We start from the raw sequence: 12,803 nt of genomic DNA on the forward strand, positions 1-12,803 counted from the left end.
ATGAACATATATTCCTAAGTCAAGAAAACTTACTCTTGAGTAGCTTCCCTGGCAGAGGATAAGGGGAAAGAGATGTACTTTGCAGCAACAAATAATTTGTTAAAATTTTTTTCTCAGCTGGAAAGGACACTCCAGTCTAAACCTTTGCAAATTTTACAAGGCTGCCACTTGCACAACCATATAATACAATTTGAATGATGTTCTTTGGAGTTGTGCAATGCAGTGACCCTGATTTTTCAAGTGACCTTGAATTCTTGCAATCAGTCAGGCCTTCAGTTAAGAATTTATTGATTGTCTTGCTTTGTGTGGGTGCTGTGGGGCTGTAAAAAGCAGCCCTTGCCCCCAACCTAGTTAGGAACACAAGATAAGGACACAGAGAACCACGTAAGACAGAATAGAATGAAATGATCCATCTGCTCCTAGGTGTTAAACAGAGTCTGAGCCCTCTTTCATCCCCCAAGGAATTCTATAGCATTTCTGCACTGCAGGGAGGGACTAGGAGTTGACTCATAGATATACTAAGATCCCTTTGAGCCCCAAGATAGAATCTGGGTGCATGATCAGCAATTTTTGAGTGCTAAGATGCCACTTGTTAATTGTTCCATGGAGCTCAAGGGCTGGGCAGAGGTGCTCCAGGACCTCTGGGGATAGAGGTGAGGGTGGAGGTTGGGAGAGGGGTCAGAGAGCGAACAGCTTAACCACCCTCCTCTAAATGGAACCAAAGCACCTCCACGACACCATTTTTATCCATTTTAAGTAAAGAGCTTCTATCTGTAATTAAATATGAAAACAAGTTTAGATAGGAAAAGGAAGACTGAAACCTCTGCAGTGACTTCTAGGAGAACTTTGCTGTTCACTATGGCAGCCACTAGTCACATGTGGACTGAGCACTTGAAGTATGTCTAGAATAACTCAGGGACTAAATTCTTCATTTTATTTAGTTTTAACTTCAACTTATTCAATTCAGTTACTGAAAAACTTTTAATTATGTTTGGAACAACTTGGGCATGCAAATCTACTTTTTCTATATTAATTTAAGAAATAAAAATCAAGTATTTCCAACAAAAATATAGCATCCGAATTGAGAGGTGTTAAGCGGAAAATACACACCAGATGTCAAAGATTTCATCTGGAAAAATGAATGTAAAATATCTCAATAATTTTTATATCAATTCTATGTTAAAATAATAATTTGAATATATTAAGTTAAATAAGAGAGATTAAAAATTAGTGTCACTTTCTTTAGCATGGCTACTGAAAAATTTAAAATTACATGTGTGGCTCATATTACATTTCTATTGGACACTGATGGTCTGGAGGATAAGGTTAAGATGCTCAGAGGATGGGGCAGAGAAGAGGAAAATCTTAGTCTGTTTTGAATGTCAAAGTGGCAGAAACCTGGAAAAGAGCAGTGCCCTTGGCTTTGTACAATACCGTTCTGGACAATATCTAAATTATGTCACTATGTCTAGTATCTAACACAGGAGAGACTGCAGTCTGGTTTGCTGAGCACTTTCATGCTGGGGTCTGCACTAAGGACACAGCATGCATTTTCTCATTTCATTTTCGTATCACCCCTCTGTGAAGGATAACATAGTACCCATACTACCCCCATTTCACAGACAGATGGGAAAATTGTGGTTTATAGAAGAAAAGTAAACTCCCTAGTGACAGCCTAAGAGCTGAAGACAGGCCATGGGTTCTACTCTGACTGATACCCAAACCTCTGCTCTTATTCATTACATTACGTTTTGGAGTAAATGTTGTTTAAAAGTGCGTTCTGAATGGATGAAGGGATCAAGAGAAGTATTTTTAGAACAAGCATTATGTATGTTATAAATAAATAATAAAAAAAAAGAGCACCATTTAGAAATCTTGCCTACTAAATTGGGATTTTTAAAAAACGGTTTTCATAGGAAGGTCAAAATGGAAATTCTGTTCCACCTTCATCCCCAATCTCCACAAACATAAAAGGTGTAATTTTTATAAAAAAGGTTCCAGACTGGAGTAGCAGGGTGGGGCACTCTTCCAAGTTTTCTCTATAGTAATTTAGGAAGAAACCTTAGCTGGTAAAGGAGCTTAATTTGATTCTATGTCCTCTAGGCTCAGAACCTGAGGCTGCAGACCGCTGTGAGGCAGAAAGTGTCCTGAGCATGCAGGCAGGAGATCCGGGTCTAATCATAGGCTGTTGGACCACAGGGATCTTCATCAGCAGAGGACGCGTCTTCGAGCAAGGACAGGAAAAAAGGGAGAAGGGGCCCCTAAGGGAACTATCAAAAGGGCTAGGTAAATTGGAACAGAATCTGGGGTGCGGACTGGTAGGGGGTGAGTGTTGAAGGACAGAGCAGGCTTGGGAGGCAGATAGGGGCAGAGGATGCAGCGCCCTGTAATCCATACTTAAGTGTTTGAACTTAATCGTGAAGCCCACTGTAAACCACTAAAGGAGCATTAAGCCAGGAGGAAAGCAATTAAACTTGTGTTTTTTTAAAGCACTCTGTGGCAGTATTATAGCAGAGGATAGACTGGGGTTAGGGAAAACAGTGTGAAGCTATTTCAGTAATCAAAGAGAGAGAGAAAATATAAGGATCTTCACTGAGGTATTGAATTGAGCTGTAGAAACAGAGGCAGACAGAAGAGAAATGGAACAAGAAATAACAGGTCACGGTGGTTGCGTGGATATAGGAAGCACGGTAGAGACTGAGATGCCATGGCCCAAACTCCCCTGTAAGGATGGAGTAAAGTCGGCAGACAGCTGCCAGATGTTCCAGGGCCTGCCTCAGTTGCAGAGAGCTGCCTTCCCGAGGTGCTGCACCTCCCAGGATGGCCAGCACCTGGTGACTTGGCAAAGCAGAGGCAGAAGGGCTCTGATGGATACCACTCCCTCCAGAGACTCTGCTGGGTTCACCAAGGTGCTGCAAGAATGCACCTTGGTTCAGCTCTTTTTCCTCTACCCAGTCCTTCTCTCTCTTCCTTCTTTCACAGTTGACCATCCTTAATGCCCCCCAAATCTGTCTCAGCCTTTGCTTCTGGAAAACCCAACCTACAGCAGTGAACCAGCCTTCTCCTCAATCCAGTGGTTAGGGATGAAAATAAATATATACAAGGACAAACATCCCTTCTTTCATTTGGAACCACAGCCTTCAGGAATAGGCTATCTGGACTCCAAGCAGGAAGGAGCTTTGTTTATTTACAGACCAAAATGAAACAGCTTCGCACGAGAGAAGATGGTAGACATAGGTGAGAATCCCTGAGAAATCACTGCTTCAAAATCACACTCTAAGTGTATCAGCCAGAGGTACACTGAGGACACTAGAGCTGTCAGAAGCAAACATTAGTGCCTCCTGACAACTTTTCCCAATCTAATCCTTGTTTGGCTTTTCTTTCACCATAAAATTAAATTATTCACAGCACTGCTTTTCCCAGAAATCAAGACTTCACTGCCTGAGCATTTGCAGTTCTTTCTAGGCTTCACTCAACCATTCATTCATGCATTTTAACAAACATTTCAGTAACAATAGAACTAATGATGGCCTGCATAGATTTCCATCTACCATGTGCTAAGATCTAGGTGCTGAGGTCTCATATTGTGGTTTGGGACAAAGACGATGAAAAACTAAGACTCTTAAGACCATGTAGAAAATGCTAGAAAGGTGAAATGTGTACATGGTGTTCCCAGAGAACTGCGGAGGGTCCAGTTAGGGTGGCTAGTAGAGTGAATACAGTCTTCAAGGTGAAGATGACTTTGAAGCCTGTGTGGAAAGGGAAGTTGGAGATTGGTGGTTTCAGTGCTGGCATGCTCTGGGGAAAGGGATGACAGCAGAGCAAAAAGTGAGTTTACTATAGGGAGCCCTGAGGGGCATGGTGTGTTTGAGGCATTGAGTATGTAGCAAAAAGAGGTCCAGGGAGGAATAGAGAACTGGAACAGACTGGACGAAAGGCAGCGGAGGGCTTCAGGCGTGGCCAGGCAATAAGGAATTGCCCAGAGGGGCATGACTGTGAGTGCTCAGATTGGGTTTTTAAGAAGATAAACGTGGCCAGACATGGTGGCTCATGCCTGTAATCCCCAGCACTTTCAGAGGCTGAAGTGGGCGGATCACGAGGTCAGGAGTTGGAGACCAACCTGGCCAACATGGTGAAACCCCGTCTCTACTAAAAATAGCTGAGTATGGTGGCAGTTGCCTATAATTCCAGCTACTCAGGAGGCTGAGGCAGGAGAATCGCCTGAACCCAGGAAGGCGGAGTGCAATAAGCTGAGATTGCGCCACTGAACTCCAGCCTGGGCAACAAGAGCAAGACTCCATTTCAAAAAAAGAAAGAAAGAAAGAACTAGATAAACACGCAGTGTAAAGTAAAGCTTGGGGAATAATTTTTATCTTTAAAACAGTCAAACCAAGTGAAAAATGCAGGCTGCAAAACATTATGTAGTATATGACTTCCTTTTGTTAAATTAACTTAAACGTGTCTCTCTGTAATTTCAACCTAAAGGTTTCTTCATACATAGTGACTGTAACCTAACTGGATTTGTAAACACACTGTAGCCTGCTCTTGTAACTAGAAGCCGAGTCTCAGCCAATCACAGAAGACATACTTCAACCACCCACAGGCGGCCAACTGTTCAAACTCTGTTCAAATAAGGCCAACTCAGAGCTGTACCCTATCCAGCTGTTTCTGTACTTCACTTCCATTTTCCGTACCTCACTTCCCCTTTTCTGTCCATAATATCTCTTCAATCATGTGGCAGAGCAAAAGTCTCTCTGAACCTATTCTGGTTGGGGACCTGCCCAATTCATGAACCACTCTTTGCACAGTTAAACTGTTAAATTTAATTTGCCTAAAGGTTTTCTCTTAACAGTTTTAAGAACAACAACAATGAAAGTAGATGAACTATTTGTAAAAATACATTCCCAGGGGAAAAAAAATACAGAAAATAGGTTTTCTCTGGGTGGAGGAATTATGAGTGATTTTCTTTTTTCTTTCCTTTAATTTTTTTCCTATAATTTCTAATTGGTCTATATTTCTTGTGTAATTTTTTTTTTTTGAGACAGAGTCTCACTCTATTGCCCAGGCTGGAGTACAGTGGCACAATCTCAGGTCACTACAACCTCTGCCTCCTGGGTTCAAGCAATTCTCATGCCTCAGCTTCCCAAGTAGCTGGGACTATGGGCACACACCAGCATGCCTGGCTAATTTTTGTATTTTTAGGAGAGACAGGGTTTTGTCACGTTGGCCAGGCTGGTCTTGAACTCTTGACCTCAAGTGATCCACTCATCTTGGCCTCCCAAAATGCTGGGATTACAGGCATAAGCCACCATGCCCAGCCTCTTGTATAATATTTTAAAAGATGCTTTTCCCCCTTAAATCTGATCAGAATCCCACCTTGCCATTAAAACGAATGAACTTGAATTAAGGTATAGATTTGGAACTCCAAGATAAATTCAGAGAAAATGGCAAGATGCAGAATAGTATTCTGAGTATGATCATGTGATCTTTTTTTTTTATTATTTTTTTTTATTTTAAAGAAAAGGATACAAAAATGTAAGCACATAAACTTCCAGGAAAATCCTAGAATTTTGTCACAGCAGGGGTTGGGATCCAGCATGGGGTACTCTTTTCTAATGTTTGTGTTTCTTGTATCCCAAGACCTTGTATGTCTTTTGTGATCAAAACAAACTAGCTTACGTTGAAATAAAAACAAAATAAAGGAGAATACTGGGCACTTTTTCCAAACGCTGCTCCACAGTCTGAAGGCAGGAAAGAGACCCAAGGGCAGCTCACCTATTCTCTTGATTTGGCTGTCTCTGTCTCAGTGTACGGGCCCTCACCTGGGTATGTAAAAACACTATCACTCTGAGAGCTCCTAGGCTCAAGTCTGCTGAATTCCCATTAGGATGGGCAGATTCAGTCTGAGTGGTCAAAAGCTGGAATCTACAATTATCTGGTGGTTGCAGTCCCTCTTCACAGGCAGGGGCTCCTATTACACCAAATCTTCCCCTACCAGTTTTTCAATTATCTATGACTAATGAGCACTTTGGGAACAGTTTCAGACACACACATAATCCTCTTTCCTGATGTCAGCAGCAGAAATTAATGACTATGTGGACTGCTGGGAGACAGAAAATGCATTATAATGGTCAACAGAACTGTTATCCTCTCCAGGAAGGGGTAAGTGGGGGTGGGGTGTTGAATTAACTGGAAGGTTCAGTGTTCTTTTGTCTTCCTACATATATTGAGATGAAACCCAGGAGGAGAGTTGGTTCCAGACCCATAGAAATGTCAGGAAGTGCTTTGGGCATGGGTGGCATGTGACCCTGCTTCCTCTGTGCTTGGCACTGGGGGACCAGCCCCCAGCTCAGTTTTGCCAAAGTCAAGAGGCCAATCAGATTGACTGGGAGAGTACAAAGTGGCACCATACCTTACCAGCAGAGAGGGTCCTGGAGTCCTTTCAGACTGAACCTACAATCTTGTTTAGGGGTGGGGGAACAAAACTTTATGATAGCCTCATCACTCACTACAGAAATGTTTAATGAGTACTGGTACATGCCAAGCAGTGTTCTAATGCTAAAAATGCATTAAGGAACAAGATAGATAAGGCCCCTATACTCAAGTTGCTTACTTTCTAGTAGACACTATTCCCATCCAATACCTCTTCTTATTCCATCTTGTAGTCATTACATCTTGTAAGCACCTATGCGATTTGGACTGAGTTTTACATAATGTTACATCTCTGGCCCTATAGTCTGGCCTATAAAAGGTGTTTAATAAAGAAACACACACATATTTTTAATCCACCTTAAAAATCATGACCCTTATGTTATGTTTTATTTTGTTCCCCTATTTATATCTCGATCTCTCTTTCCCACTAGACAGAGAATAGTTCAAATTATTTATCTCTGTATTCATTTCCCCTCAGCACAACGTCCAGCAGTGTCTAGAACATAAGTTCTCAGCAATGTTCATTTAGCTGAACTTAGTTTTTTTAAGAAAAGAGATCATGAGACAAAGATCAATCAATTTAGACAAAAACATTAAACACACACTCACACAGGAAGCTGAGTATCGGTTGGGAGAGTAAAGAGAAGAGACTGTTTTAACTCTTGATCTTGAATGCTACTGGGACAAGAAATGTGTTTTTTAACATAATCCCACCAGTAATAAACACTTTCATCTCTCTATCTTATTACAATAGAGTATGTCAAGGCTGTTTAGGGAAAAACTCTGAAACCATGTTTTTCCTCTGGTCTTACACCACAGCAATCACCCACATAGAAGGTGACTTCTGTGACGAAATGTGTAGGAGTTTCTCCCGACCACTAAGCAAGCACTTAATTCTGTAGCAGACACCAGCTGGATGTCCTCTAGTTCAATTCTGACACTGTCTACTTGGAGATTGCATCAGATATCACAGATTGAAGGCTCAGTCCCCAAGAATGCCCCCAACTCCACACCCCAGACACCAGTGGCAAGTTCAACCTTCCACAACTTCTGAACTACTGACTTCAAGTTGGGGTTCTCACAACCCCATCTTCAGGTTTGATTAATTTGCTAGAGCAGCTCACATGACTCAGGGAAACATGTGTATTGGTTTATTATAAATACTACTACAAAGGATACAGATGAACAGATGCGTATGGCAAGGTAAGGGGGAAGGGGCACACAGCTTCCATGCCTTCCCTGGGCACTCCACCCTCCAGGAACATCCATGTGTTCAGCAATCAAAAAGCTTTCCAAACCCTGTACTCTTGGGTTTTTATGGAGGCTTTTTTACATAGGCATGATTAACAATCATGTAAAAATATGATTGGACAAAAAGCACATGATCTAAACCCAGCAAGGACTATCTGTTCAGACTTCTCTTGGCCTCTCTGTGTAGCATTCTTTCCACTAGGGTATGGGGCAGGACCCTCCCTGGAATGAGGGTCTTCTGATCCATAATCAAATTAGCATCCTACCTTGGGCAGGTGAAGAAGGACCAGAGGGGTCACTGAGAGAGACTTACCTGAGGCCTCAAGTGCCCCAATGTTATAATAAGGACTATGGGAGTTAACAAGGAATCATGGGCAAAAACCTATCTCTCTATATATTTTATATATATGTATAACATATATATATATGCATTTGTGGTATTATTTTATATATATATATATTTTCTCCCATGATTCATGGCTAACTCTCATAGTCCTTATTATATATTTAATTAAAAATTATATTTAATTAAATATAACATATATTTAATTATATCTATATAATGTGTGTGTGTATATATATATTAAAAAAAAAAAACACAAAAGCCAATGCATATACCTAGAAAACAGGTGATCACCAGCAGGCCCAAGCATCTTGTTACACATAGCAGATGCTACAGTGGCAAAATATTGTAGATACCACCTTTCTAGTGAAACAGAGGTTCTCAAATTCTCTTTGCCTGGTCAAGTCCAGTTCAAGAAGTCCAACAAGCAATGGGTAACTATTGTAGGTCTGTGTTCAGAGGAGTGCTGTATACAATTTGTATTTTAACACAATAAATATTATAATAGTAATAGTGCTCATTTATCAAAACCTGTGAACTTTCAGTCACTGCTCTTCTTACTTTTCAGTTGCTATCACCTTCATTGCTAACACCAAACCAATAGTATTAGAATTAGATTTTATAGTAATTAGATTATCTACATGAAGAGTCTATGGTATTGCAAACTATTATTTTACAGTTGTAGAAACACAAGCACAGAAAGATTACATAATTTGTTCAAACTCACTATGTAATGGGACATGGTCAGGATTTCAACCCAAGAATCTCTGACTCCATGGTATGGCACCTTCCTACTATACCATGTAGGTTAGAGAGTGCAGGCATAGAATGTGGTGGGTAAAAAAGGAAGACCACCTCATTTGCAGGAGGCACGCCTGGTAGGTCCGTCTAGGAACAAAACCACAAGAATCATGAAATCTGAACATGCTGAATCTTTTAGCTTCTCCCCCTCCTCACCTCTCATTCTTTCTCTGTTCCAAAAACAGAGACACAGGATTTCAAATGGCCCATACAGACCATCAACTTCAGTGCATACACTTTACAGTAGAGAAAACTGAACCCAGAGAAGGAGGTGGCTTCCCTGGAGTCAACCAGTTGTGGGAGCAGAGTCTAGATTAAATCCAGAGCTCCTGACTCAAGGAAGGTTTCTTCCAGGTTGCCAGCACTCCCTGCTATAGCAGCACCATCCTGCATCTTCCCTCACCTGGAGTAGGAAGCTCATCTAAGCCAGGGCAATAAGTTACAAAGAGAACAAGGGAGCTGGCAAAAATTCAACAGATTCCAGGGGTGTGGGTGGCCAATTCTGAACTATTCAGAGCATAAAGCATAGTCTTTTTAGCTTGAAATCATCATCCACTTTGGCACCCACAGTGACCCAATTCTCTAGATAATTGCCGGTGCCCTATTTTGTTCTCACCCAGCCTAAGGCCACATGCAAAAAGCCTTCCCTGGGTAGATCGTAATTAATCACTCTTCCCTCTACAATCCCACAGCATGTTTTTTGGAATTACATCACTCTATTCTACATAATGGCTTTTCCCCTTGTGCTTCCCTCTTCTAATTTAGATTATAATCGCCTTGAGGGCAGAGCTCTTTTTGTAGATAATATATCCATAAGAGGCAGGTGGTTTAGCATAGCACTTGGGAGTTCAGGTTAGGGGGTGGACCGACTTGGATGGAAGTGGTGGCTTTATCATTCACAGGGCTTGTGACCTTGGGCAAGTGATTTTTACTTCCTTGCAATGGTTTCCTCACCTGTAAAAAGGCTATAATAATGTTATTTTTCTACCAGAGTGGTTATGAGAATCAAGCAAGATAATGCAAAGAAGCATTTTAGCATGTTGTCTGCCACATGACAAATGATAGACAAAAGTCAGATAAAATTATTGTTATTATGACTCCCTATTCCCAGCAATGCATATTGGACATCGCCTGACACATGGAGGGTACTCAGCTCATTCTGGCTGAGCTTCCAAAGCTTGAGGAGAGATCCTTGATGTTACAGCATGTGGAGATATATGCTTTTGGGGTCAGGAGAGCAAACTGTAGAACCTGGGAAAGCTGTTAAAATATTCACAGTGGTGGAATTCAGTTTTCTAGCACAAAAAGTTTCTCCCTATGGTCATGTCTCCATGGCATGCCTTCAGAGGGAAATGCTTTAAAAGTGCAGAAGGTGTTCTCTTTGGAGTTATTTTAAGAACAAAATGCTTGTTTCAAAAGGAAAATTTATTATTTTGTCAGCAAAATACTTGACTGCTAAGATGTCCAACGCTTTTAAGACCCATGCAAACAGTTCTACCATGGAGAGTTACCCCACTTCTAGGAAAAGGAAAACTTGGGAAATACATGAAAATACTTTAGCTGTCATTGTGCTAAAAATATTACAAGGTTTAAAGAGTGGTTTCCACAATTTTGCTTTGTTTTTTTTTTTTTACAATCTAATACAAAGATCACATAAAGAAAACTAGGGATTTATATAGGTTTCTCAATTTTTTACCCTGTCTCATTTACTCATTAAAAGCAAATCTTACAATCAGGATTTATTTGACACAAAATTGTATCACTAAAAACATAGGGAGGAGAGGATCTCAAAATAAATGATGTTCGTTTATAAGGTAAATACACTTCCTTTTATGACCTTATGTATTTACTGCATCACACACCAGTGAACACTTTGTCAAGGGCCAGTGTTGGTTTCTAGTCTGGACTACTGTTTGCAAACTGCTGACTTACAAAATGATAACAGCCTCCTAACAATGGGTGAATCTACAGGATGTCAAACAGCAACTCTCAGGTGAACCATTCAGTCAGTGGGTCTGGTGTTAACCATACAGTGCCAAACATCTGGTGATCTGAAGACATCTGGGGCTTTCCTATCATGTAGACCAAACATGATTCAGGTAATTGACAAAATTTTTCACTTCCCAACCAGATGTCTTACTCGTATAAAAATGAAGCCCAACTTGTACTTTCATGTGCAAATAGGCTAGACATAAATTCACCCCTGGAGGGCAGGATTAATTGCTTATCCTCAATGAATGCTAAATTACATATTATTTCTTCTTCTATTTCCAACTATTTTACCTTTGAAGAAAGTTTTCTGCTATTGTTTTGAAAAGCATACATTTCATCTTAGAAATGATGTGGTTTCTTCCTCATTTTTTTTTTTTTTGTTGTAGTTGTTGTTGTTAAAGAGGCAGTGTGCTACAATGAAAAGAGTGTGATCTTAGAAGTCAGGATAATCTGAGTTCTAATTCCATTCACCTACTTCCCCAAACTTTAAGGGCCTTGGAAAAAAGGCACTTAAAATCCCTGAATTCAGTTTTTTTGCAGATACATATCATAAAAACCATCTATAAGAGGCACTGTGAAGATTTGAGATCGTTTATTCCTATAGTATGTATTGGGTGCTTGCTCTGTGCCTGGTACTGAGAGACCATGGAGAACCACAGCGTCTGCCTGTCCTCCAGGGGTTCTGTCAGTAACAAAAAAACCTCATGCTTCACACTGGAATGACAAATGTACCATAAAACTAAGGTGGTATCTTTACTCAGGATTTTAAATAAAATTATGAGCAACTCCAAATGTTGCTGATCCTTAAAGGTGAATATCAAGTTTGTAAAAGGAAGGATGTGTCTGAAACCTTTCCTCTTCCTTAAATCTACTTTCAAGCATACCCTGGAATTTGCTCTGATCATGTTTGTTTAAAGAATTCATGTGGTTATCAATGACCTTCCACCTTCTATGGCGTTGTCCTGACAACCAAGCATTTACTAGACAGAATATGGAAAACAGACAACAATGTGTCTCTTCAGTCAGGGTGGGTAGGCAAAAATTCAACAGTACAGAGAAAATCAAATGACTAGGGTCTTTGTGTTTGAAATCCTTAAAGGGAAATACAAATAAACATATATATATATACACACACACACACACACACACATACACACATACATGAATAAAACAGAGTAAAGACTTTACAGAGAATTTAACTGGGCAAGGAGAAGTTGCTATGCAAGACTCATTTGTACTTTAATAGCAGCTATGTTTCAAGAGCCATGTCACAGGTAATGTTGTACATAAGGAAGAAGGGCTAAGTCTGTTGTTACTGTTGTTCAGTTACCCTAATAAGACGTTAGGTTCTTTTCCTAGCTTATGTTTCACCAAAGCCAGAAATATCTCAAACATATGAAGAAATGGAATATGACTATTTTCTTAAACTTTTTTTTCAAGAACCAAAACTTTTTTTTTCCAAATGAAATCTTTTATAGCACTCTGGTACAGCAGTCTCCCCTTATCTGCAGTTTCGCTTTCCATGGTTTCAATTTCCCATGGTCAACTCTAGTACAAAAATATTAAATGGAAAATTCCAGAAATAAACAGCTCATGAGTTTTAAATTGCACACCATTCTGAATAGTGTGATGAATTCTCACGTTGTCCAGCTTGGTCCCACCTGGGATGTGAATCATCCCTTTGTCCAGCAAATCCATGCTGTATGCACTACCTCCCTGTTGTCCACTTAGGAACCCTCTCAGTTATCAGATCAAAAAAAAACATAGTATACATAGGGTTCAGTACTACCTGTGTTGTTAGGCATCCACGGGGGGTCTTGGAAGGTATTTTCCATGAATAAGGCGGAACTACTATATATAATTATTCTCTGGTTCAAGCAAAGAATAATTATATTATTTATTATATCTAATAATTATATTATCAGGTGCTCTGGCACCTGAGGGACATCCAGATTTAGGGGGGCTGAGAAATAGAGATCCAAAT

General features: G+C 40.3%; 1 protein-coding gene across 29 annotated transcripts in view; it reads right to left on the reverse strand.

Moving 5' to 3' along the window:
• Positions 1 to 12,803, reverse strand: part of FGGY (FGGY carbohydrate kinase domain containing) — a 452,310-nt gene that overhangs the window by 232,250 nt on the left and 207,257 nt on the right. The window contains exon 1 of one of the 29 annotated variants that reach the window (XM_065521745.2): positions 34 to 72. The exons of the other annotated variants lie outside the window; for them this stretch is intronic. The gene's annotated coding sequence lies outside the window, so the exon portion shown is untranslated. Of the gene's footprint in view, positions 1 to 33; positions 73 to 12,803 lie in introns of those variants that run through there. 29 annotated transcript variants of the gene reach the window in all.

This window comes from Macaca fascicularis, chromosome 1 (genome assembly GCF_037993035.2).
Source record: "Macaca fascicularis isolate 582-1 chromosome 1, T2T-MFA8v1.1".
Taxonomy (NCBI): Eukaryota; Metazoa; Chordata; class Mammalia; order Primates; family Cercopithecidae; genus Macaca; species Macaca fascicularis.